The sequence below is a fragment of the Trichosurus vulpecula genome, chromosome 4 (assembly GCF_011100635.1).
Source record: "Trichosurus vulpecula isolate mTriVul1 chromosome 4, mTriVul1.pri, whole genome shotgun sequence".
NCBI classification, from domain to species: Eukaryota; Metazoa; Chordata; class Mammalia; order Diprotodontia; family Phalangeridae; genus Trichosurus; species Trichosurus vulpecula.
Window position 1 is genome coordinate 215,726,711 of NC_050576.1, and position 26,383 is coordinate 215,753,093.

General features: G+C 43.0%; 1 protein-coding gene across 1 annotated transcript in view; it reads right to left on the minus strand.

The window, feature by feature from the left end:
• The window catches only part of BAHCC1 (BAH domain and coiled-coil containing 1), a 151,041-nt gene that overhangs the window by 95,205 nt on the left and 29,453 nt on the right, over positions 1–26,383 (minus strand). The window lies entirely within an intron of this gene.

Below are 26,383 nucleotides of genomic sequence, written 5' to 3' on the forward strand. Positions count from 1 at the left end.
ATGACCACAACAATCTTGTGTTGGAGATGACATCCGAATCCAGCCCTTCCTGACTTCCAGTACTCTATCCATTAGATCGCACTGCCTATTCTCTGGTCTACCCCCAGAATATACGACTAAATGACTCCAGAGCCTCCTTGCCTCCCTTCTGCCTCTTTCTAAGATTCTCACACCTTCTCTGGGCCTCAGAGACTAAGTTCTGTTCTTTCTTACTGTATCTCGACTTTGCTCTTTTTCCTTGCCTGTCCTCTCTCAGTGTATCTCACAATTTCTTCCGTAAGCCTCTGGCAGTCACCTAAAAAGATCAAGGAAGCCATCCACTTGGAAACAACTTTGACAAGCCTGGTCCTTTTAGGCTCTGGCCAGGGGAAGCCACAACCCAGAATTTACCTCCTTTATGCCAGGACGCTGTGGAAGTAGGGGGCAGAAGTGAGGGAGAGAGGGGACCTAGGGGACAGGGAAGATTACCAGAGCCTCTTCGATAGCCTACCTCAGTAAGTACCCCTTGCCAAACCAAATTATTTCCCCTTCTAGGTTACTTGAGAGAGATTATCATTCCCTGACTGCAACAGCCAGAACATACATAAGGAGAATGACACAGAGAATCACTATGGATGACAACGATGGTGGTGGTGATGGTAACGTTCCACTCACTTCAGAGTAGCAGGGCTTCCAGGCAGGATGAGTTGTAATCAGAGCTAAGTTTTGGAAAACACTGGAATGGCATCCAGACCAGAAACTTAATTCCCCTCTTCCGCCCCATGCAAGAGAGGAGGAGTGTTGTAGTATCAGAGTATCCAAACATTTTAGAGATGGAGAGGACCTCAGTGGTCAGCTAGTCCAACTCATACCTGAAAAATATTCCCTGTTATAACAGACACATGGTCATCTAGCTGTCCTCAGACAGGAGGAGTAGATGGTACCTAAGGATGGAGCTTGGGTGGTCATCAAGTCAGTTACCATCAGCTAGTCTAGTCTGGGAAGGAAAGGCTCATGAATATAAATCTGGGTGGCGATGCAGCAAGGATCATCTGAGTAGAGAGATCCCCTTGGGAGCTTTACTCTCAGATGCAGCCTGGGCTACCACCTGTTTAGCTGCATACCTGTGTGTTTATGTCATTCTCCAGTCCCCCTTTCCTATCCAAGGTAGAATCCAAGGCTCTTTTGCACTCCTGGCTACCCTCAATTTTGGTCATCCTCAATGGAATGAAAATTAATTGTAACATATGCTGGAGAACCCAGAAATGCAAGCTCCTGGATATAGCCATCCTAGAAGCAGCTGTTATTGAATGTCATAGTCAGAAGCGATCTTCCAGTTGGAACTTGATCTTTCACAGAGGAGGACACTGAGGCTCAGAGGGACAAAGTGGTTTGCCTCTGGTGGCAAAAAGAATCAGTGGTCAAGCTTCAGCTAGAACTGTGTTGCCTGCCTGACTGAATCCTGCATTCTTTTTAGAATCTTGGCTCTGCCACTCACAACTTGTGTGACCTCAGGCAAGTGACAACCGCTCTGGACCTCAATTGCCTTGTCTGTAAAATGAGGGGGCTGGAGCAGATGGGCTTTGAGATCCCTTCCAACCACAAATCTTTGCCTTTTTTTTCTCTTTGTTTTTTTAAAAAGTATGTGTGTGTGTCTGTGTGTCTGCGTGCATGTGTGCACGTGTGTGTGTACACAAAAATTTTCTAAGTCAATTTTATTTTATTTTCAGCTCCAAATTCTCTTCCTCCTACCTTTTCCCACTGAGAAAGAAAAAAAGAGAAAGGAAAAACAAGATAGCTTAACCCATTATAAACATATATAGTCATGCAAAACAAATGCACAAAAATATGTGACTCAATCTGCACTGGGTCCATCAGCTCTCATTCTGGAGGTGGGCAGCATGTTTTGTCATGAGTTCCCTAGAATATGATCTATGATTTTAAATTACCCTAGGACCTAGATTTGCTGGGATCATCCTGATTCACAGAAACAAGAGCGCAGTTTCATTAAAGCTTTGCAAAAGAAATATCCCTTGTCAGACAACGTGCTTGGAATTTTCGTTTCGGTTTGGAAAATACAGTCCTGCTACCGTACCACATGTACTCACTGCCTTACACACAGGAGACTCAGTACATTAAAACAGCTGTGGCCAGAGATAGCCACACCCATTAGACAGACACACGTGGCAATTTGACATATGCCCAAAGTCCAACCAAATTTCATAGCCCCATATGTCCAGTTGGGTGCAATTCCTCTCCCCATCCCCCATCCCCCACCCCCAAGAGGGACAGGCAACACACACACATTCATAATGCCTCACGCTTGTGGATAGAGAACCTTGATTTCCCCAGACCACCTAACAGCTTCAGAAATTCCCATTAATTTCTTTGACAAATAGGGGTAAAGGTACAGGACTCTCCATTTCTCTGCCTCTGGTTACCATTTTTTGGTGGGAGTAACTCTTTTTTCCTTTGTCCTGTAGCTTCTGCTTCCTTCACCCCAAGCTCAAATCCTCTCTCATTTCCTCAGCATCCTCATGAACCTCCCAATGACTTCTCTCCTCATCACCCTGCTAGAATTGGTCTGGGTAGGAAGGAGGCAAAGGAAGGCAAGAAGGAGGCTAATTCAGAATCCAAAGCTTCTAGACTAGAGGGTACTCCTAGACTCCAGAATAACAAGAGAGCTGAAGAGAGTGAGGAAGCTGAGCCAACCCTGACTGTCAAAAACAGGAGGAGGCTTAGGATGGGGCAGCTCCCAGTGCTCCTAGTGGACTCCACTGTCTCTTCTTCCAATGTTCCCTTTTCTTGCTCCAACCCCTACCCTCTACTGAACACGGCGGGGGTGGGGCAGGGAGGTGACTGGCCAAAAAAACTATGAAAAGCTAAGTACAAAACCACCCCCACTATAAGAAAAAACAACTCAAGACACTGATTTTTCCATGCCAAAGATGACATATATCACCCTTAGAACAATACTATTTGGTGGCCCCATTGGCCTCTGGGTTCTTTGCCCATCTGATTTTTCCTGGTCTAGATGTTGGACTCTGCTTGCTAGTCGATGTAGCCTACTTCCTAATATGGTGTGTGGAGGAGTCAACTTCACCGTTTCTCTACTCTTACTTTCAATTCCCCCGGGGCCCAGATATTAGCTACTCCTCTTTGGGTACTTCCTTATTAGCAATCTCCAACCATTCTCCCTAACTCATAGTTATTTTATAGGATGATAGCTCTAGAACTGGTAGCAAGGGTATGCTGAAGTCAGCTCTGACCAGCCGGCTCTTGAGCAAATTGTAAAATTTTGTGTGAGCATTTGCAAATCAGGGCTTGATTTTTTGATTTGTTGATTGTCTAGACTTAAGGAAGCAACAGAGAAAATGTTAAGAACAAAGACTTTCAAGTGTGTCTTGCATATATCCCAACCCCTACAAAGTTGGTTGTTAAACATTTACCAGCACACCCAAGAGGTGATCTAGTCCAGACTACTCATTTTACAGAAGAAGAAACTGAGGCCCAGAGATATTAAATATCTGGGCCAAGGTCAAAGAGGTAGGAAATACCAGAACCAGGCTTTAAACCCAGGTACTCTTGTCTCCAAATTTAGCAAACTTCCCGTTACACTAAATAGTACCTCGTGATTTATTTTACAGACATTATTCCCCTGATCCTCACAATAACCCTCTGAGATGGGTGATGTAAGTATTACCCCCATGAGGCTTAGAGAAATTAAGTGAATTTCCCATGCTAACTCTGGGAGATGTGTCAAAGCCAGGGCTTGAGCCCAGGTGGCACCATCTAGGTGGATTCCTCACTAGCTCTGACCCCCAAACCCAAGCTACTGCCAAGACCATCCATTTCAACATTTCTCCCGTATGCCCCCCTTTCTCTTCTGACACTGCCACCACTCTAGTGCAGGCCTTCAACACCTCACACCTTGATTATTGCAGTAGGCTACTAGTGGGTCTGCTTGCCTCAAGTCTCTCCCACTCCAATACATACTCCATTCAGCCATTAAAGTGATTTTCCTAAAATGCAAGTCTGATCATGTCATCCCTGCCCCTCTCAATAAACTCTCTTGTCTCCAGGAGCAAATACAAAATGCTCTGCTTGGCACTCAAAACTCTTCATAACCTAGCCTCTTCCTACTTTCTAGTCTTCTTATACCTTACTCCTTTGACATGTACTCTTTGATCCAGTGACACTGGCCTCCTGGCTGTTCCATGAACAAGACACTCCATCTCTTCAGTCCAGGCATTTTCTCTGGCTGCCCCCCATGCCTGAAATGCTCTCTCTCCTCTGCTCCTACTAGTGACCTCCCTGACTTCCCTTAAATCCCAAACTAAAATCTGACCTTTTACAGGAAGCCTTTCCTAACCCCTCTTAATTATTTTCTATTTATCCTGAATATAGCTTGCTTTGTATATACTTGCACATATCTGTTTGCATATTGTTCCCTCCCCCACCCCATTAGATTATAAACTCTTTGAGAGTAGGGACTGTCTTTTGCTTCTTTTTGTAGCCCCAGCACTTAGCACAGTGCCTGGAACATAGCAGACACTTAATAAATGTTTATCGAATTGAATTAATAGACTACTAGGCCTGGTGTAAGGAAGAGCTGAGTTTCCTGACTCAGACACTTAACTGTGTTTCCCTTGGCAGGTCACTTAACTTCTGTATGCCTCAGTTTCCTCTTCTGTAATAGTAATAGCACCTACTCCCCAAGGTTGTTGTGAGAGAGTATTTGTAAAGCACTTAGCCCAGTACCTGGCACACAGCAGGTGCTTCCAATGCTTGTCCCTTTCCTTCCTTTTGTCTCCAGATTCAGGAATCTCTCTCTTTCCTACAAGCTCTAACATAATGCCTTTCCTTTGACTCAAATTTCCACCTAGGAGTTTGTCTCAGTGGCCAAGCTGAGAGTTAAGTTTCTTATTTTTAACTCTCCTCTTCATTGCCCCCAGAATAATAAAATCCCTTTTAAAAATAAGTAAAACCAAAACTTTCTGCAATAATCAAAGGAAGGGCTGGTTCTTACTATACTTTAACTGGGGGTAGGACTTTTCTAATATGGAGATTGCCATATTTGTCAATATACAAAATGTCCCTTTGAAGACCCAAAGTGGAGCTGAGAAAACCCAGTGCTCAAGCAAAACAGGAACAGGGCTAAAAAATGGAAAGCAATCCATCAATGAGCAACAGGTATGTATTAAGCATTTATGTGCCAAGCACTGTGCTAGGCAGTGCAAATAACGAGGGGAAAAGAAAACAGATGCTGCCCTCAAGGTGGTTATATTCTGGGAGGGGGGGGGAAGTACAAGCATTTAAGGAGGGGGCTTAGGAAGGAGGGGATGCAAGTAGTTCCCCAAAGTATATTATTCCAACATCACCAATATGGCTCTTGGGGCCTAACCCAGGCTTCCAGAAAAAGAGAATGTTTGTGAAGCCAGTAATTCTTCACAAAGTGTGAGTCATTCCAGGTCATAAAGAATCAATCAGCTGAGACGTTGGTTTCTACTTCAGAGCCTGGAGAAGGTCCTCGATCCTTTCTCTCTGCCCACCCCCATGCCTTGCCTTCTCATTCATACCTAGCACTCCCCAACATCCCTGCTATTCTCACTATCCTGGGTCATTGGCCCAGGCCTAGCCTGTGTTCGCCTGGCTCTGACAGGATGCTGAGACTAAGTGGGAGTGATTCAGGACAGAACATTAGCTTCCAAAAAGGGTTAAGGATACAGCTGAGAAAGAAAACAGGACAAGAGACAGACTCTGGGAGCCAGCAAAGAGAAAAGACAGAGGCGACCATGCCACAAAGGGGGAAGGCGGCCATTTGTGTCCAGAGTGGGGTGGGACTTCAGTCAGACATCGAAGGAGGGAGATAGGAAAACAATTTGGAACTATGCTAAACCATTCATACCACAGCTGGGCACTGACCCTAAAGAAATCAAAGATAGAGAGGGAAAGTCCCAATAGGCCAAAATATTCTCTGCAACACTTTTTGTGGTAGCAAAAAACTGGAAACAAGGTGACTGCCTGTTGACTGGGAGATGACTGAACTAACTGGTGTATGAGTATAGTGAACTTTCACTGAGGCAGGAGGAAGGATGAATATGAAGAGAAACAAAAATAAGAGAAGACACATAGTGACAGAGAGAGGAGAGAGAAAAAAAAAAGGGAGAAGGAGTCTAGGATTGAGAAAAACAGACAGAGAAGTGGTAAGGAGAGCCAGAGACAAAATGAAGGATCAGAAAACCCCAGACAAAGGGAGAGATAGAAACCGAGATAGGAATGCTGAGAAGCAAGGGAGAGTTAGGGGTGAATAAAGATTCTGGGGAGAGTTTCAGTCTGCACCATCTAGTTTTTCTCAAGGCCCAGCTCCCATATCTTTCTGTCCCCTTCCTCCCTGATGGAAAGGAAGCCCAGAGATCCCAATCTCAACAACTGGAGGGCCTTGGGCCCAGCACCACTCTAATGCCCGAGTCCCGTCCGGTTTTGTCTTCAATCTGGCCATGAAATCTCCCGGCCAAAGATATGCTTGAATATAATCAGTTCCTTGAGCTCCTTAAGCACTTATGCAAATGAAGCACCTCCATCCTCTCCGGTCATTGGGGGAAACTAGAGCATCAAGGGTAAAGTTGGACAGGAACCCAGAGAGACTTCGGAAAGGACAAACGTGAGAGAATAAAAAAAAGACAAACCCAGAGAGTCAGAGGAAGAGACAAAGCTTAGGAACCGAGAGAAAAAGAAACCCAGAGAAGGACAGAGACCTAGGAAGAGTGAGGGAGAAACATAACGAGAGAGATTAAGGGAGAGAGACTGAGGGAGAGGGGAGCCTAGAGAGAGCCCTGGAGAGTAAGTAACAGAGACCCCAAGAGAAGCAGACGCACAGCAACATGGGGACTTGTGAAGAGAAAATAAATTGTAATGAACATGTAAAAGGCAGTAAATGTTTTGTGGGAAATGAGATATGACAGGCAGGGATGGAGGGAAATGGAGAAAATACAGGGATCCAATTAACTTAAAATGCTGTTTATTTTTCAGCGAGATTGCATCACCCTGAGGGGGGAAGGAGAGCAGAAACCCTGGACCAAAGCTGAACAGCCCTGAGTACAGGGCCCCAGGGACACACTCTCCTCTCCCCTCCCCCAAATCCACACTCAAGAACTTCCCAAGGCACAGTCTGCTGGCGACACTGTCTCTTAACTCTAAAGTCGGGGATTTCTGCAGCTCATTCTTCATATTCCTAGAAGTTCCACAGCTTTCTCGTCCAAATTGCTCCAGTCAGGAGAAGGATGACAGAACAATCACCACCCCCCCATACTATAGTTGGAGTCATTAAGGCACAGAGAGGGTGAATGACTTATCCAATGACACACAGTACGAGATCAAAACAGAATGCAGGCTCCTCCCACATCCCAGTCCAGGCTTGCTTTTTAAAATCACATCCGAACTAGTTGTCTACACCTCTTGCCTCCCATTTCCTCACCTGTCGTTCACTTTGCAACCCCTTGAGATATGGTTTTTGCTCCCATTATTCAGCTGAAACTACTCTCTTCGAAGGTATTTGTCATGATCTCCTGGCTGCTAAATAGAGGCCCCTTCTCAGGTCCTCGTCCTGCTGGATACCCTACTGCACCTTTTGACACTGTTGACCACCCCCTTCTCCCAGATACTCCCTTGACTACAAGGTTCAGTGCCCCACTCCTCAGTCTTATGTACTGGATTGCTCCAAAAGTTACTCTCTCTGTTGAGGACACCACCCTCCTTCCGATCACCTAGTTCCAGTTCACAGCTACAGGGACTCTTCTACTCTTCCCTAACCCTCATTTCCCATCTTCGATCAGTTGCCTCATCCATATCCTGCTCAGACAGTCTCCAGGGCTCTGTTCTGGGTCCTCTTCGCTCAGTGTTTCTCATCCTTGGTGATCTCATCAGGTCCCGTGGGTTCAATCATCATCTCTATGCAAATGACTCCCAGATCTATAAATCCAGTCTTCATCTCTTTCTTGAACTCCAGTCTCAAATTGCTATCTGATGACCGCCTCCACCTGGCTATCACACTGGCACCTCATACTCAACAGCCTTCTTCGCTGGCTTCGAGTTTCTCCTCCCTCCAATCTCCTCCCTCTATTCAACTGCCAAGGTGATTTTTCTAAAGCATAGATCTGACTGTCACCCTCGGCTCAACGAGTCCCACAAATATAGAGTCCTTGGTTAAATAACCTGGCCCCTTCCAGCCTTTCCGGCCTTTCAAAGCTTCCCCACCCCAAGGACCACTTGCCCGCTTTCAGTTGCTCAAACAGGACTCTGTCTCTTGTCTCTGTGGCCTTTACTGTCCCTAATGCCTGAATGCTCCACAATGTCACCTTAACTTCCTTTAAGGCTCAGCTCAAAAGCCACCTTCTGCAAGAGAACATTCCCTGTCCCTTCCCTCCTCCTCCCAGCTGCCCAGCAATGCCTTTACCTTTTAAATTAGCTTCCAACTGTTCTGTGTATGGAGGTAGCTAGGTGGGGTAATGGATAGCATATCTGGCTTGGAGTCAGGAAGACTCTCTTTCCAAGTTCAAATCTGGCTTCAGACACTAACTAGCTGCATGACCCTGAGCAAGTCACTTAACCCTGTTTGTCTCAGTTTCCTCATCTGTAAAAAGGAGCTGGAGAAGGAAATGGCAGACCACTCCGGTATCTTGCCAAAGAAAACCCCAAACGGGGTCACAAAGAGTCAGACATAATTGAACAACAAAAAGTCTGTGTTTATCTTGTATATGCCTCATTATTTACATGATGGCTTTCCCCAGTAAAATGTATACTCTTTGAGGGCAGAGATTGTGAGGATTTTTCCCCTTTCCTTTGTATCCTCAGTGGTTAGCAAAGTGCTTGCACATAGTGAATGCTTAATAAAGCTTGTTGAGTGACAAAATAGAGCTCTCTGTTTTTCCACAGAAAACTATGCCTCCTTCCAGACTTTCCTCTTTCTGTAGAGGGAACCTCCCTTCTTCTCACTCAGGTTCATAACTTTGGAGCTATTCTTAACTCTTACCCCACTCTCATTTTTCCTTATCCAATCAGCTTCAACTTGTCATTCCTACCTCCACAATATCTCCTGTAACCCTCCCCTGGTTTCCATCAGCTCTCATTATGGTGTAATGGAAGTAGTCAACCTATGTGGCCCCTCCCAAACCTCATTCAAGCCAGTGCTGGTCCTCCTCAGCCTCTGTGAGTGATCTGGGCTAAGGAGCCACAAATGTCTGTCCTCTCTCGGAGACTGCCTACTTTGGTGAAGGTCCTTCCCCTCTGCCATCCTGTCATTACTCACTTTACCTCCTTCAGAGGCCACACACACACACACACACACACACACACACACACACACGCACAAAACACGGAAGGGGCGGGTTGCTATCTTTCCCTGGGGGGGTCCCATCCCATGGCCACTCCCTTTGACCTGCCCACTCTCTTACATATTCTGGCAACACTTGCCTTTCCTTCACCCAAATGGACTGCATGTATCATGAGAGCTACAGGGGCCCATCTTCTACCTCCAGTGTTTGCCCAGTGTGACTGGATTCACTTGGAGCTCTGGACGTCCTTGGATACATGACTGTGATAGAATCTGTGCTATAAGAAATGATGAGCTGGTTGATTTTAGAAAAACAGGGATATGAAATAATGAGTTGAATGAGCAGAATCAAGAGAACATTATATACAGCAACAGCATATTGTTTGAAGAACAACTGTGAATGACTAAATTATTTTGAGTATTATAAATACTCAAATCAATTATAAAGGACTAAGAAGGAAGATGCTATCTACCTCCAGAGAAACAAATGATAAGTAGAAGTATGTATAGTATGGCTCTACACACACACACACACATACACACACACACACATACACACACACCCCACAGATGTATGTATATATTTATATGTGCATGTATACACATGTATATATATCAAAAGGTGGCCTTCTCCAGTGCGGGGTAGGGAGGGATATCCTCTCCATTGGTGCACCTAGTGACTACTATTTCCAGCTCTACTATACATATCAACACAGGTCCCATCCATGCAAGCTTCCCATGGGCAGAGATGTATCTCTTACTTTGGTATCTGCCACTGCATCTAGGATTCTGTAAAGAAAAATTCACTGAGACCCCCATAGTGCCAGGTCACTACCCAGACTTCAGAGCACCCATCTCACTGCCCTTTGGGGAAGTCTAACCACTCAATCTCAACTCAAAGATACCTTCCTCCACCTTTGTTCAAGTTAACAAGCATTTATTAAATGCCTACTGTGCTAAGTACTGGGATACAAAGAAAGATACAAAAAAAAAAAGAAACAAACAAACAAAAACAAAAACCAAAACCAAACAAAACCACCAACCAAAGCTAAAACAAAAACAACCCTGTCTCCGATATCAAGGAGCTCACACACAGTCTGATGGGAGAAACAACATGCAAACAAGATATATTAACAGGATAAACTGAAGATAATCAATAGGGTAAAAAGGCATGGGAAAAAAGATAGGGAAAGGCTTCTAGAGAAGGTGGGATTTTAGCTATTCTAGGTCGATGTGGGTTGTGGGCAGATTCATTCATTCATTAAGTTTTCACAGAGCTTCTTCTGTACAAGGAATAGTGTGCTGCGGTTACAGATAGTACAGAAAGGAATAGGAGCAGGGGTGTGCTGGAGCCAGCTTCAACCAGGGAGTCCATTGTTCAGTTTTCGGTGAGTATTTATACCTCAGAAATCACACCATGAATCAAGGCTTGTTCGATTGTTTGGACTTAAGAAAGTGATGGAGAAAGTGGTAATAATGCAGGTTAAACTTAAAAGTGTCATGCTTTTTTGCCTTTTTTTAAATTTTAGGAAAGCTGATTGTTAAACACTTACAAGCACACTTCTGGGTAAAACTGAATGGTTGAGAGCAAGTGGCTCAGAATAGTGGCTAATAAAATGAGGCAGGACCTAACTTTATGGGCTCTAAATCTTATCTTTACATAACTGTGAGAATCTAGGGGTCCAAATCCTATTTGGAATCCTGAAGAAGCACAATAGAAGGAGCAGTATTGGCTCAACCCCTAATCAACTTACCTGGGCCTCCAGCATTGTGCAAGGGTGTTGGAAGGGGTGGAATTCTGATAGTAAGTGGAGGCCTGTCAGCTGGGAGATTTTAAAAAGTGAATAATTGCTTGTTTTATCCTAGGGCCTGGAACAGAGGACTAAATTTCCCAACTGAGAGTGGGGGGTGGGTGGGAGAGAAAGGCAGTATCAGGAAAATAAAATCCTAGACTAACATTCTGGGTTAGAGGGCAATAAGTGAGATTCGTCACCTATCTACCCTGTGCTACAGTTCCACTCCAACCCTGAGCTGAGATCAGGCAGCTGAGGAGTGAGGGCACCAGACACTGGGAGCTGAGCCAGCTCGGCAGCAGAGTTCTGGGAGGGCTGGACCAAGATCTTCCAAAATAAACACCAGAGAAAAGAAACAAACATTTGAACAAGAGAAAGAGATAAGGACACATGCAGACTCTCTCATGAACACACCCACATGTTCGTGGTCACACACACTCACACAGAAACATACACACATTCAAACACATTTGCCTAGAAATACTCTCTCCCACAACTGAAGACTCATGCCTATTATCTTCCAACTATACACAGCTTAGCAATATATAAAACCAACTTGGTTAAGCCATGAATACTTATAAACATAGTCTCTGTGTCTCTCTGTCTGTCTCTGTCTCTCTGTCTCTCTCTCCCTCTCTGTGTCTCTGTGTGTGTGTGTCTCTCTCTCTATGTCTCTCTCTCTGTCTCTGTCTCTCTCTGTCTCTGTCTCTCTCTCTCTCCTCCCCCACTCCTATTCCTAGGGCAATGCCAGGGATGAGGGCTAGCCTAAGGGCAGAGACTGGGGCAAATCACATTGTCCTCACCTCCTATCACTATCCTCTCTGTAGCTCCTACCCTAACATCACTTTTATAGAAATGAAATTGTAATGAATGAACATCCAAAGTCAATGCTTAAGGGGAAAAAGAAGCCCCCTGAAGAGCAACATGTAGCACTGGGGATAAGTGTAGAAAGCAAGGACAACTCTTTGTTTTGGTGATAGTTGGAGATTTAAGGAGGATTGATAAAGTCCTAGAATGGAAAATGTTCTTTTAATGAATGAATGAATAGAATGCTGGAGCTGGAAGGGATCTTACAAATCACAGGGGGAAAAGCGCTGCATTTAGAATCAGACCACCTTGGTTCAAATCCTGGTTCTGCCATGTACCACCTGGGTGACCTTGGCTTAGTCACTGAATCTCCCTGGGCCTCAGTTTCCAAATCTGTAAAATGAGGGGATGGGAGAGATGAGCTTGAAGTTCTCAGATTAGAACCTGGATTTCTTGGCTCCCAAAATAACTTCTATTCACCACACTGCCCCTGGTTAGACTACATGAACATGAGCTTCAGCCCTTTTTAAAAAAACAAGTTGGGAGAGCCCCTTCAATCCCCAACTCCTGCTACTGCACGGACACCAGCAGTCTGGCCGGACAACACAGACACCCAAAGAAACACATTCATTTCCACAGCCACATCTCCACACGTGTAGGTCAACCCCCATTCAGTTTCGCTCTTGTCTTGGATCAGGTTGGGTCTCTGTCCTCAGACTGCCTGGGATGCTTCTCTGGAAAGAGGGGAGAAAGTCCGCCTAATAAGGGCCTAGCAATTACCACTGAAGACAGGTCCTTGTAATACACACCCACAGATTCTACTTGATCCTATCCCTTTTACTGCTTCTTCAGGGAAGGCTACATCTCCTCCCTCTTCTTGTCTAGCCCCCAAGAAAGTTCAAACAGTTGCAGTCACCAGGCACATGCCCAAATGCAGTAAGTCAACGTCTTCTCTACTAAGGACGAGGTAGGAAGAAAAGAACAAGAGGAAAGAAGTCTCGGAGACATCTACGCCTTCTCATCCCCTCTCCTCTACCTCCAGCTCCCTCTATTTTATTCCATTCCAATCTCAGCACTACTTAAAAACCTCAAGCTGGGATAGCTGGTTACTGAGTATCTGAAAGGACACTATATGTGACCATTCTATTCATGACACACAACAAAGGCAAGTTAGCCTTTTGGAAGCAGAAAGGCACCCTGAAGGAGGAGGAAGCATGAACCAGGCAAGTCAAACCACCCCAACACCTTGACCACCATCTCCCCTCGGACCCCAATGCAAACAGCTCAAGACCCTGAGCCCAAGAGCCTTGGGAATAGTAATGCTTCCAGCATAAGGCCCTTTGCCACCACACTGGGAAGTGCAGGAGGTGCAGGCTGGCCATTGTTCCTGAAGGTGCTCCAGCCCCACATCCTGAGCAGAGTCAATGGCAAGGATGTCAAAGGAGAGGCATTACCATCTGCCTTGCTGCTGTACTCAAAGGACCCTGGGACCTTTCCATCTGACTTGAAGCTGAAACTTCCCATATGTGCTGTCTCCTCTATTAGAGTGTAAGCTTCTGGAGGGCAAAGACTATCTTACTTTTCTATGTATTTGTATCACCAGTGCTCTGCACATAGTAAATGCTGAACAAATGCTTCATTCGCTAATTCATTCATTCAACATAAATCCCTTCCACCACCATTCTTCCCAGCTTCTCAGCTCTATAATGTAAGCATTATTCTCCACTTCCCACTCTCCTTCACTCTATATATCTAATTAGCTGCCAAATCTTGCCATTTCTTCCCCCACACCATCTCTTGAATCCAAACCCTTTCTATTTGTACAACCACCATCTTACATCAAGCCCACATCACCTCCCTCCTGGACTATTGCAATGGCCTCCTAATTGTTTTTCCTGACTCAAGTCTTTCCCCATACCATTCCATCCTCCCCACAGCTGCCAAAGTGATTTTCCTTAAGTGCAGCCCTAACTATATCACTATTTTCCCAACTCTATAAACTTCTAGACACTCTCTACTGCTTCTGGGATAAAATATAAACTGGCTTTCAAAGACCTTCACAAATTGGTCCCATTCTATCTTTCCAGTCTCCTTATTCATTACTTTCCATACTCCACAGTCCAGCCAAACTGGCCTTCTCTCTGTCCTTCACAAACAGCACTTCCTATCTGATCTCCATACTTTTCTGCTGGCCATCCTCCATGCCCAGAATAATCTGCCTCTTTACTTTCACTTTATAAAATCCCTGACTTCCTTCTAGATACAGTGTGAGTACCATCTCTTCCACAAATCTCCTAGTCTTTCTCAGTCTCCAATGTTCTCCCTTCCTTGTAGTTATATGTTATGTACATGCCATCTTCTCCAAAGGAATGTGAGCTTTTTATGAGGAAGAACAGTTTTATTTCTTGTCTTTGTATCCCCAGCAACTACCACAATAGCATAGGATCACAGGATTCATGTATTTTGAGCTGGAAGGGTATTAGAGGGGTATTTCATTTTATACACAAGGAACTGTAAAGCTCAGAGAAGTTGTTATCTCTCCAAGGTGACACAGCTAATACACATCAAAAGCAGGAGTTGAACCTAGGTCTTCCTGGCTCCAAGTCCAGCATTTTATCAACTGCAGCACATTGCCTCTGGCAGAAGGCATTTGATAAATGCTTGTTGATTGATTGATTCCCTTGCCCTCTGATCGCAAAGCATAAATCGGGTCTTGAAGTCATCCATGACGGTGGCCACCCAAGACTAAAAGATCTTTTTCCCTTTCTGTGTAATGGTAGTAAGAGAGAAAAAAAAGAGAGAAAGAAGGATGAAGGAAATAGTGATGCAATCATGTAAAAAAATGAAAGGAGAGACTGTCTCTCAGAGCTGCTTCCTTATCTGATTGTGGAGTTAAGAACACCACAACTGACCAGTTATAGCCATCTCCCTGTCCCTAAGTCAGAAGACCTGGGTTCGAATCCATTTATGAGTTGTTGGACCATGGCCAAGTCAATGACTCCTTCTGGCTTCCTCATTGACAAGATGGTAGTCAAGACACACACGCTGTCTACTTCACGGTCAAGGAAAGTGCTTTGTACACCATAAAGATGCATAGAAGAAGTATAAGTTACTGACATTGGTCAATGCAATAATCTTATGAGAGGAGGCACTGAGCACTAGGAGGACAGAAGGCAAGAAGTAATGCAGAAGTAACCAAGCCCTTCCAGTTGGTACTCTGTATTACCCTGAGTATAAAATCAGAGTTAGGGGTCATCTGGTAATCAATTGCAAACTTCTAGCCCACATAAGAATATACTCTACAGGGATGTAGAAAACTGGGACACTGATGCACTGTTGGTGGAGTTGTGAATGGATCCAACCATTCTGAAGAGCAATTTGAAACTATGCCCAAAGAGCTACAAAACTGTTTATACCCTTTGATCCAGCAATACCACTGCTAGTCTATATCCTAAAGACATCCCAAAAAGGGAAAAGGACCTATTTATACAGAAATATTTACAACAGCTCTTTTTGTGGTAGCTAAGAATTGGAAATTAAAGGGATGCCCATCAATTGGGCAATGGCTAAACAAGCCATGGTATGTGATTGTGGTGGAATATTACTATGCAATCAGAAATAACAAGCAGGATGATCTCAGAAAAACCTGGAAAGACTTACATGAACTGATGCATAGTGAATCGAACAGAACCAGGAGAACACTGTACACAGTAAGAGCAACATGGTACGATGAAGAACTGTGAATGACTTAGCTATTCTCAGCAATACAATGATCCAAGACAACCCCAAAGAACTAATGATGAAGCAGATTATCTGCCTCCAGAGAAAGAACTGATATTGTTTGAATACAAACTGAAGCATGCTATTTTTCACTTTCTTTTTTTTTCCTTTTATTCAAATCTTCTTATACAAAAGGACTAACATGCAAATGTTTTATATAAGTGCACATGTATAACTTATATCCGATGGCTTACCATCTCAGGGAGGGGGAGGGGAGGAAGGGAGGGCGGGATAAAATTTGGAACTCAAAACTTGAAATAAAAATGTTTTAAAAATTAAAAAAAAGAATATCCTCTACAATGATCAGCCATACTCAGTTTGATATTTCCAGTGACAGGAGCTCACTACTAGTTCCTTTCCTTTGTAAGCTGCCTTCCAGTTTTTCTATATTTATCTTGGCAGCACAGATTTAGATATGTTGTCTCCCACATTAGAATGTAAGTTCCTTTAGGGCCAGAAATGTCATTCCTCTGGTAACCCAATAGGAAAAGGAAATGAGGTTAATTGGGCATGACATATTCTTAACCCATGATGGCTTCTAGTGATCACCTCTTCTCCTGCCAAGTGACCATAAAACTTTTTCTAATGAATAGATCTAGAATTAGTATCAAGCTTTTCTCACTTATTGAAAATTGAGACAGCTTCCTATTTTCAGTCAGAAAGAATGGTTCTCAGAGTATGCTCTGGGGATCCTTGGGGGTCCCCAAGGCCCTTTCAGGGGATCTGTAGGGGCAAAATTTTGTTCATAAGAATACTAAGACATCTTAATTTCTAAAGCAGTAAATATCAATAGATATAATCCATATAAACAAAAGCCCCTCAAGGAGGTCCTTGATGATTTTTAGAAGTATAAGGGGATCTCGAGACCAAAAAGTTTGAGACCCATTGTGGATAAGGCCCTGCATTTATGTATTTATGTATACATATATATCTGGGCCCAAATCTCATCTCAGATACTTAGTACCTATGTGACTCCTGGGTTCTCTCTCACTTAGCCTCTCTGGACCTCAGTTATCTCATCGGTAAAATGAGGGGGTTGGGCTCTAAATTCCCTTCTAGCTCTAAATCTACAACCCTACAATTCTGGCACCAATCATGTTTCCTATGATTCCTAAAAGCTTCCTGACAATTATTTGTCCACCACAGAAATCAGATTTAGACCTAGAAGGTTCATTAGACATCATCTAGCCCACTCCCTCCACCCCCATCCCCTAGTTTGTGGAGGAATATTCCAGCAGAAACAAAAAACTGCCTTCCAGGAATTCTGTAGATATCCTCTGTAGAAGGTGCTTCAAACAGTACCTTTGCAAAACAGAAGGGTGCTAACATGGAAAAAGTATTTTGAAGCAGAAGACCCGAGCTTGCATCTGGGTTCTCCTACAGACTAGCTGTGTGCTGTGGTCAAGTTAGTTCACCTCTCTGAGCTTCAACTTCCTCACCTGTAAAATGGAGCCAATAATCCTTGCCCTGACCAGTATATCACAGAGTTCTTCTAAGGATCAAATGAGATAATGTGCTGTGAAAATGCTTTGGAACCATAGTCAATACTTCCAAAGAATGAACTCAAAATTCCTATCAGTTTAGCTTGGATATTAAGCTCACCCTTCCATGCTTATTCTGGATTTCCTCCTAAACTCAGTCCTTCCATGACTTTAGGATCTGGGAGGGTGAGGACTAAAGGGAAGAAGTTTTATGGCACAGGGTGAAAAGGATTGAATTTGGAGTCAGAGTCCCTGGGTCAGAATCCTGACCCTGCTACTCACTACCTGTGTGACCCTGGGTGAGTGATTTGACTTTTCCATGCTTTAGTTTCTTTCTCTGTATAAAAAAAGTGGGAGTGGGGTGGACTGGATAACTTTTAAGTTCCCCTCCAGTCCTAAATCTATAATCCTACGGCCTGCTCCCCTACCCCATTTGTATGTCTCATTTTAAAGAATGGCATAGTCCAACAACTTCATTGTATAGAAGGGGTAAACTGATCCCAACAGCAAAAATTCCTGTACAGAAAAGAGGGAATCTCTCAAGATTGGAAATAGATCTTTGGGATCATAAGATCATGGATTAATTGATTGATTTTATGGCTAGGTCTTCCTCTCATGTTCAGTGTGTGCAGCAGCCACTCACAGGCTTACCCCACTACTGATCAGCACGGAAACTGTGACCTGCTTCATTTCTGACCTGGGCTGGCTCACCCCCCTCATTCCCAGGTGGGGCCCACCATATCAGGGCCAGATTAGTGGGAACACCTCATAGGTGTTAGCCCTACTGTAGACCTGGACTGAACAAAAGCTATTCACTAACTTCAGCTTGGCTAGTAGCTACGGGCCTCAGTCAGGATCAGAACTAGAGATAAGAAGAGATCTTTAATGTAATCTAGTCCAATCCCCTCATTTTTACTTTTATGGAAGAGAGGTTAAGTGACTTGCCCATGGACCCCAATGTAATAAATGGCAGTTCTGAGATTTGAACCCACTCCTCTGGACATCAGCACACTATCCATTTCATCTTGAGATATCACCTTGGCTTGCTGACTCGTTACTCTTCCCCCACAAAACAATAACAAGAAAACACGCTTTCTATCTTTGAGGAATGAGCCTGTCCAAGGCGAACGTTTTCGAATCAGATTCCCTGCCCATTCACCTATACTTCCTGGCAGATTCAAAGAAGCCAGATCTCAGCTGGTGCCCTGGATCTCTCCACCTCCCGCCTCAAGCCTAACCCAGGGAGGGACACACAGTCCTCCCCAAGGCTGCAGCAGACCCTGATCCGTGGGTGAGGGAGGGAAAACACAACCACTTCACTCTACCTAGCTCGCCCCAGACCATGCTTCACCTCCCATCCAGCCACACACAGGACACCAGGACCTGCATGGCTCAGGTTTCTCGCAATCTGCCCTATTCTTTACCCTCCCCCATCTTCCACTTACTCTTGCTCTAGGTAAACTATTTAAAGTCAATACTGCCACTGCTTCTGGGAAGGTTGTGAAAGGCTACTCTCCGATGACTCCACTCTCAGTCCCTTCAACTACCAGACCAAAAAACTTTCCCCCACCCACACCACTGACTCACAGTGTTGTAAACTCCCTCATTAGAATATAAAACTCTTTGAGGTCCAAGGACTGTCTCACTTTTGTATTTGTAGCCTCAGAATCTAACACAGTGCCTGACATATAGGAGACATTTAATAAAAACTTGCTGATGGAATGATCTAGGGTTTAAAGCCAATACATTCTCTCCAGATGTGTGGACAGTTACCAGTACAGCTTAAATACACAAATTCTAGACAAATCTGCTTACACAAATGCAGTTTCATGCACAATCATCTTTGTTTGTTATACTATGTTATAGAGACGCTTGTCTTATTCAGTAAATTAAAAATTAAATAATTTTTAAAAAGACAAATATGCTTGCTACCTGTGTGACCTCGGGTAAGTCATTTAACCCCTCAAGGACTTTAGTTACCTCACCTGTAAAACGATGTGTGTGTGTGTGCACGTGCGTGTGCGTGTTAGACTACTAGACAGCCTCTGCCCTAGACATGATCCTATGAAATAGATAATTACAAATCCAGTCTTGTTGATCAATTTAACTTGCAGCATATGGGTATATATAAGGCAAGGGTGGTATGTGAGTCCCACTACCACTCCCCCAGCTCAGCTGATAAAATCACAAAATATGATATCATTCATGATGAGGTTTTAAGATAGAAACAATATATGTCTACATCCTGTCATCCCTTTATGAGGTTCGAATACCTTTGATTGGTTCAAGAAAGGAATATAGTTATTGGATAAGCAAACACATCAGTTAGATGTGTAATCTAGGGTATGGGGGTTTTAAATAGCTGGATAAAATTTGGCAGTTCAAAACTTGAAGAATATTGACTCCAGAATACTTTGTGAAGGAGACCCATGCAAGCTTACCCCTAGAATCCAAGGTACCATCCATCCATTTGGTACAAGTACAAAAACAGGCTGAGGTCAGCTCTAGTTTTACCCCCAAACTCCAAGCTTACTTCTATACCCTAGACCAAATCAGAATCCTTCTAATCACTGTAGAAAATCCTTTATGTTTGAATCTCAGACCCCTCAATTCCCACTAAAAAATTGTTCTCCTTTAAGCTACCCAAACTCTAACAAGAATGGTCTCCCTCCCACCTTGGTTTCTGCATAAAGAACTTTCCTGAACTAGATTTTGCCTTTGTAAGACCATGGTCCAAGATAAGAGTTCAAATGAGGCTTCCCATCTCCTACTTTTTTACTTAATCCCATTTCTGAACCAGGTTCTCTGAAGTTTCTTTACATCTCTGCCCCTCCAAATTACCCAAACTGATTAAAGCCATAGTGTAGTCAAAAGACCATTGAGTCAGGAAACCTGGGCTTGAAGTCTTATGTCCATCACTTACTGCTCTGGAAGTCTTGGTTAAGTCACCTAACTTTCTGAATCTCAAGTTCCTCATCTGTCAAAGGGAGATGAACATGACTTTGAAATATAGCTAAGAAGGGCGAATAAGAAAAAGGATGTAAAAGACCTTTGTAAAAGGTGGGATCCAGGCAAGCATGGGAGAGGGAGATAATGCCCCTTATTCTTCAGCTACTCTCCTATCCAGCTTGGTCATTCAGATGTTAGGTTTCCTTAGAGGTCTACCATGATTAGCAAAGAGTTCCAGTTAACAAACACTCCTGGGACTGGCCTTCCCAGTCAAACATTAGCATATCTAAAATCCATTAACATTTAGATTACTTTGACCTCTAGAGAGACTAGGGTGACTTAGTCCAGGTTGAGGGTGTTTGTAGAGGGGAAGGGCATTGCTTTTATTCCCTACAAACCAAAACAGAACCAAGTCATAATAACTCTATGCTTTAGAAAGTCAACAGTGGTAGATGATCCAAACTTATGTGTAATCCAAAATTTATTTTCTATTTGGCTTGGCTGTAATTTCTTTTGATGCAAATTCAGCTTCTCAATTTTGTTTTCCTTAGACTGATATTAAAATGAGTTTGCATTCACTGAAGAAACACTGACCGAAAGAAGCTATAAAGTGTGCTGGAGGGCAGAGAGAAGTTGGCCTAGGAAATGATTTCACTCAGTTTCCTTGCCCATAAATGCCTATTGGATTGAATTGACCAGGATATTTCTTGAAGACAAGCCAGTGTGAGCAGAGCTGACTAATAGGTTGATTCTCCCAATTCAGTCCAATTCCATTCAACAGGTATTTACCAACTATTGGCCTGTGCTAGATGTGTGCCTTGGTACGAGGGGAACAGGAAGATGTAAAGGGAAGGGAATAAGCATTCATTCATTGCCTACTATGTGCCAGAAACTGTGCTAAGCACTTTTCAGACATTGTCTCATATGATTTGTACCTTCAAGGATCTTATGGTCTAGTAATAGAGGAATACACAAACAGCTATAGTACAAGGCAGAAAGAAGTTAAATGTCATAAGACTTATAAACAAACTCCTTTTGGAGTTGGGAGGAAGGAGAGGAAGAGAGAGGAGTTAAAGAGAACTCATTCTCTTCACTGTACAGATAAAGAAACTGAGGTCCCTCATGACTTGTACAAGGTGCCTTTCAAGGGCATGGTAAACAGGGAAGTCTCCTTAATCCTTCCAACATCTCTTCCACCAATGACATCACACCCTGTGCTCCAAATATTGAGGGTTAGAAGACAGACAAGGGATTCCTGAGATATTAGTGGCTTCATCTGACCTTGTAATTCTACTGATCACCCATAGTTCAGCAATTTAATTCAACTCAACATGCACTTTTTTGAATGTCTACTATATGCCAGGCTAGGCAGTAGGGATGCAAAGGCAAAAAAGGAAACAGTCCCTGACCTCGAAGAACTTACATTCTATTTCCTCCCTGCTCTAACCCTACCATTGCTTTCTCTCAACTCTCTTAAACCACCAAACACCTCCCATCAGATTATCTTTACTTCCCTCCCAAATGGTTGGTATAAGTCCTTAGTCCTTTGCTTTCTAGTAGGGTCAGTGACCTAGACCAAAAGTCTCCCCAAATCCCAAAAGCCATAAAGTAGAATGTATGGGGTATATAAATGTTCTGACCACCTGCCAAATAAACTCAGGCCCTAAGGCCCTTATAAATATGATACATTCTCCCAACAGTTTGCTTGGTTATGACCTAGGACATCAATCCCAAGTAGGTAGAAATAGCACTGGGCTGGTGGTTAGGAGACAAGGTTTCCCTCTAGTCCAATTATGCCCTGTGTGACTACGGACAAATCGTTTCCCCTATATGGGCCCCAAATTCTCCATTTAGAAAGAGCAAAGGGTTGCTTTAGAGCAGGAGTTCTTAATCTGGGGTCTATGAACTTAAAATTTTTATAGCTATTTAAATATAATTAGTTTCCTTTATAATCCTATGCATTCTATTTTATGTATTTAAAAATATGTTTCTGAGGAGTCCATAGGTTCCACCAGACCGACTGCCAAAGGAGTCATGGCACAATGAAAAGTTAATTAGCCCTGGACTAGAAGATTTCTAAGGCTCTAGGTTTGGAATCCTATAAATCATTTCATTGCTTTTGGGGATCTATTCTTTTTGGTATTTAGTTTTTAAATATTTTATTGATACCTTTTGCTTCACCATAACCATTTTGAAACACATACCTTCTCCCTTCCTTACCCAAAGTTCCATATCTTGTAATAAAGAATAAAAAGAGAGGAAAAAGAAACAAGTCAGCAAAACCAACCCACACACTGACCAAACGTGAAAGTTATGGCATCTTCTAAATCCATCGGGACCTACCTTTTTAATTCACCTGTGTCTGGCTCATCACCACGATGAGCGTCATTCTGGCCTTATATCATTATAACAGACTTTACTACCAGCTAGCTGTTGCCCATTTTGTTCTGTCTTCTCTGCACTCCATGTCTAGAATACATTTCCTCTTCATAAATGCCTGTGAAAATTATGTACTTTCTTTAAGGTCCAACTCAAGTGCCACCGATTCCATGAAGCCTTCCCATGAAGGTTCCCAGCTGAAAGCAATCATTTCCTCCTCAATTTTTTTCTAAACCACATTGACCAGATGCCCTTCTCTCTTAAATCCTTCAGGATAGTTACTAAGTAGTTTTTTAAAAAAAATCTTTGTATGCCCAGGACCTAGCAGAATGCCTAGCTGCAGGTTGCTAAATAAATGTTTACTGAGTTGAACTGAATCATCTCAGCTGTGGAGAGGGAGAGCTTCTCTCCAAATGCACAATTTAGGTAACTCTCTTTCCTTCCTAGGGCTGCCAGGGCATGTTGAGAAAAGCAGATGACAATAACAATAGTTTAGATTTCTAAAGTTTTCAGAGCACTTTCCTTACTACAAACCTGTGAGGTGCATTTTACAGCCGAGAAAGCCGAAGTTCAAGAAGGCTATAAGTAACTTTCTCAAGGTTGCACAGTAAACATCTGAGCTAGAATCTGAACTCAGTGCTAGACTTGAAGTCAAGGTTCAAATCCATTCTCAGATTCTTTCTAGCTTTGTGATCCTGGACAAGTCACCTAGCTTCCTCAGTTTCCAAATTTGTAAAATGAAGGGGTTGGATTCTATGGCCTCTCAGATCCCTTCCAGCCCTAATTCTGTGATCTTTTAACTCCAATCCAGCATTCTTTCAATTATAACAACTAGAATGGGTATCTTTCCCCGTAGTCAAGTCAGGTACTGTGCTAAGATTAAAATACCATAACGTTCAACTTGAAAATCTTAACATTCAAGCTAGATAAATTAGGGGGTGATCATTATAAAGGAATTCACTCTTCCCTTAGAATATTTAAGTGCTGGCTCACAAACAGCTTAATTAATGGGGAGAAGAAGTGTGTAGTGATTTTCTTAGATAAGCCAGGGGTGAGGAGGGCAGTGGTATCTTAGGAGAAGCATCCCAGAGTCACCTGAGATAAAGTGCCTCATCTCACAATGATAAAAATGAGTCAACAGGAGCATAAAATTAGGTTTACAAAATCCAGTCTTCAGCTTATTTGTTTTTATTTTTGAGAAGCCATACTATTGGGTAAGATTAGCCCTCTATTGATAATGTTTACTCACTGACACACCATATTATCCCAGCTTCCCTGTTCTACTAGGTATCCTGGGAATTCAGGCAGGTCTAGGTGAGAGGGATAATGCCGTTGAGGCAAGTATCCCTTCTATCCTTCAGAAACTCTCTCTCTCTCTCTTCCCATCAGCCACATCTACTCACTTTACTGCCAGGCCTACCCATTGCCCTCGTGGCCCCATCCTCCATCTTGCCTTAGTTCTTCCCACCCAACTCATGTCCAATCTCCTTCCTTTCCTTTTATAAACCCCACCTGTCCATCAAAGAATAAATGCCACTTACTAACTGTGTGACCTGAGCAAGTCACTGGACCTCATCTTCTAGGATTTAAAATAAGACCATTGAACCACATGATCTCTAAGGTTTCCTCAATGCTCAGTCTATTATCTCCTGAATCATACCTCCTTCATGAGGCCTCCCATCCCACACCCACCTTTCTCTTTTCAAGCCCTACAGCACACACTAACTTGTATTTGCTTTGTCTCCACAGCTAGCCTCTAGGTACCTAGAAGTTAATAACAGAAGTCCTCACTGTGTGCTAATAAGCACATAGTAGGATCATGCATAAGTCTAACCCCATCATTTAATATATAAGGAGGTTGATTAGGAAACTCCACTGAATAGAAATTGGGCCCTAAGGAGGTAACGGGACAAGTTCTAAGTTGCAAATCTAATTCCCAAATCCAATGTTCTTGCTGCATACCAACCAGGTTCTTGAGAAGTGCTTTTTACCAAGTAACTGATGGATGTCAGGGACTAAGGCACAGATCATATAATGTAAGAGCTGGGAGGCAAAACCAAGATCAGGTAAGTCCAAACCCCTGATTGTTGTTGAATGAATGAATGAATGAACAAACAGAACATTTAGTGAGGGTTTGTTAACCCTTGCATGCAAAGTACTGGGGTTGAAGACAGAAAAATAAGATGATCCTTGTTCTTAAGCAGCTCACATGCTAATGGAAGTGACCACACCTATGGAAAATTTCAGCTTCCAGTCAGATGGAAAAGGTCCCATGATCCTTAGGATACAATAGCAAAGAAAAGAGTAATGCTTCTTCTTTTATGTCATTGCCATTGACAAAGTAGTGTTAGTGTTTGACATTGAACCATTTGGCAATGCTAAGGACTGTGGGAGCAAGAGCTTCCTTTTCCGGATGTTCAGGAGCTGGGGCTGGAGCACCTGCAGGAACTATTGCCAGGCTACGTGTCTACAAGGGTTTCTTCCCAAGATGATAGCTGAGGGCACTGGGTTGGGAGCATTGTTTTTCCCAAGGCTCTTGAGTTTAGGATTCTGGGATGTCTCCACCAGCATGTGAGCAGAAACGGTGGTCAAGGCAGTGGTGATGATTGGACTTTCCTGGTACATGCTGCCTCCTGTCTTTCCTTCAGGGTGTCCTACTGTTTCTGCTACACTGGCTTGCCTACTATTATTAATTATTGTATGGACCTATGATTTTACTGGTATAGGCAACATGATGGACTCTTTACTAATGTAGATTGGAACTTGCCTTGCAACATACAGTCACTAAGCACTACAATGTTAAGTGACTTGCCCAGGGTAATACAGCAATTTGTGTCAAAGGTTAGTATTTTATCCACACTTCCAGACCATTGTTCTGTTAAAATCATTGAACAATATTTCTCCCTCTGAAGACATAGGATAGATTTAGAACTAAAAGAGACCTTAAAGGTCATTTGGTCCAATCCTCTTCATTTTCCAAATGAAGAAACTGAGGTCCAGAGAGGCGAGTGACCATCAAAGATTATCAAGGTATTAAGTTGCTGAGCCAGACTTCAATCCCAGATCCTCTGACTGCAGACCCTCTGTTATAGCACCGTCTCCATCTCCTGCTTGCTGCCTTCTACCATTCCCTCTAAGCTGTTAGTGTACTTTCCCTCCTCAAAAAACTGTTTATACTTACTGTTTATAAATTGTATCCACCTAGTATAATGTTCAATCCCCAAAGAGAAAAGTTTTTTTTCTTCCTTACTATCCTAGCACATGTACATAGAACACAGTAGCACTCATTAAATGTTCATGGGAATGTAAATGGAAAAAAAAAACAGCAAAGACAAAATCAAAACTGAATTCTATGAAATGATAAAGACCAAGCGTGGCCCCAAAGAAGACATAAGAGAATACACCTTCCTGCCTTCTTCACTGAGGTGGTGAACTATAGGTTTAGAACACAATCACATAATGACAGAATTGGTTGATATTTTTGCTGAACTCTTTACTTTGTTATAAGGTATGGCTCTCTGGGAGTGGTGGGAAAGAAAATAAATTAGAAAATAAAAGTGAAGTTAAAAAAATCAATAAAAAATTTAAATGTAAAAATGCCTATTAGATTGGATTGGATTAGATTGGGAGAAGATATTTCCACCTTGCTTAATTCAAAATCTGGCTCATAATTTTTCTCTTTTTGCATTATATACAATGGAGAAATACTAGAAGCTTTCTCAATAAATGCAAAGCAAAGATGTTTTCCTGATTTTTGTTTATAAAGAACTAGAAATGCTAGTGATACAAATAGGACAAGAGAAAGTAATTAAAGGTATAAACATATGCAAAGAGAATATATAACTATCTCTATTTGCCAAAAACATGACTTACTTAGAAAACCC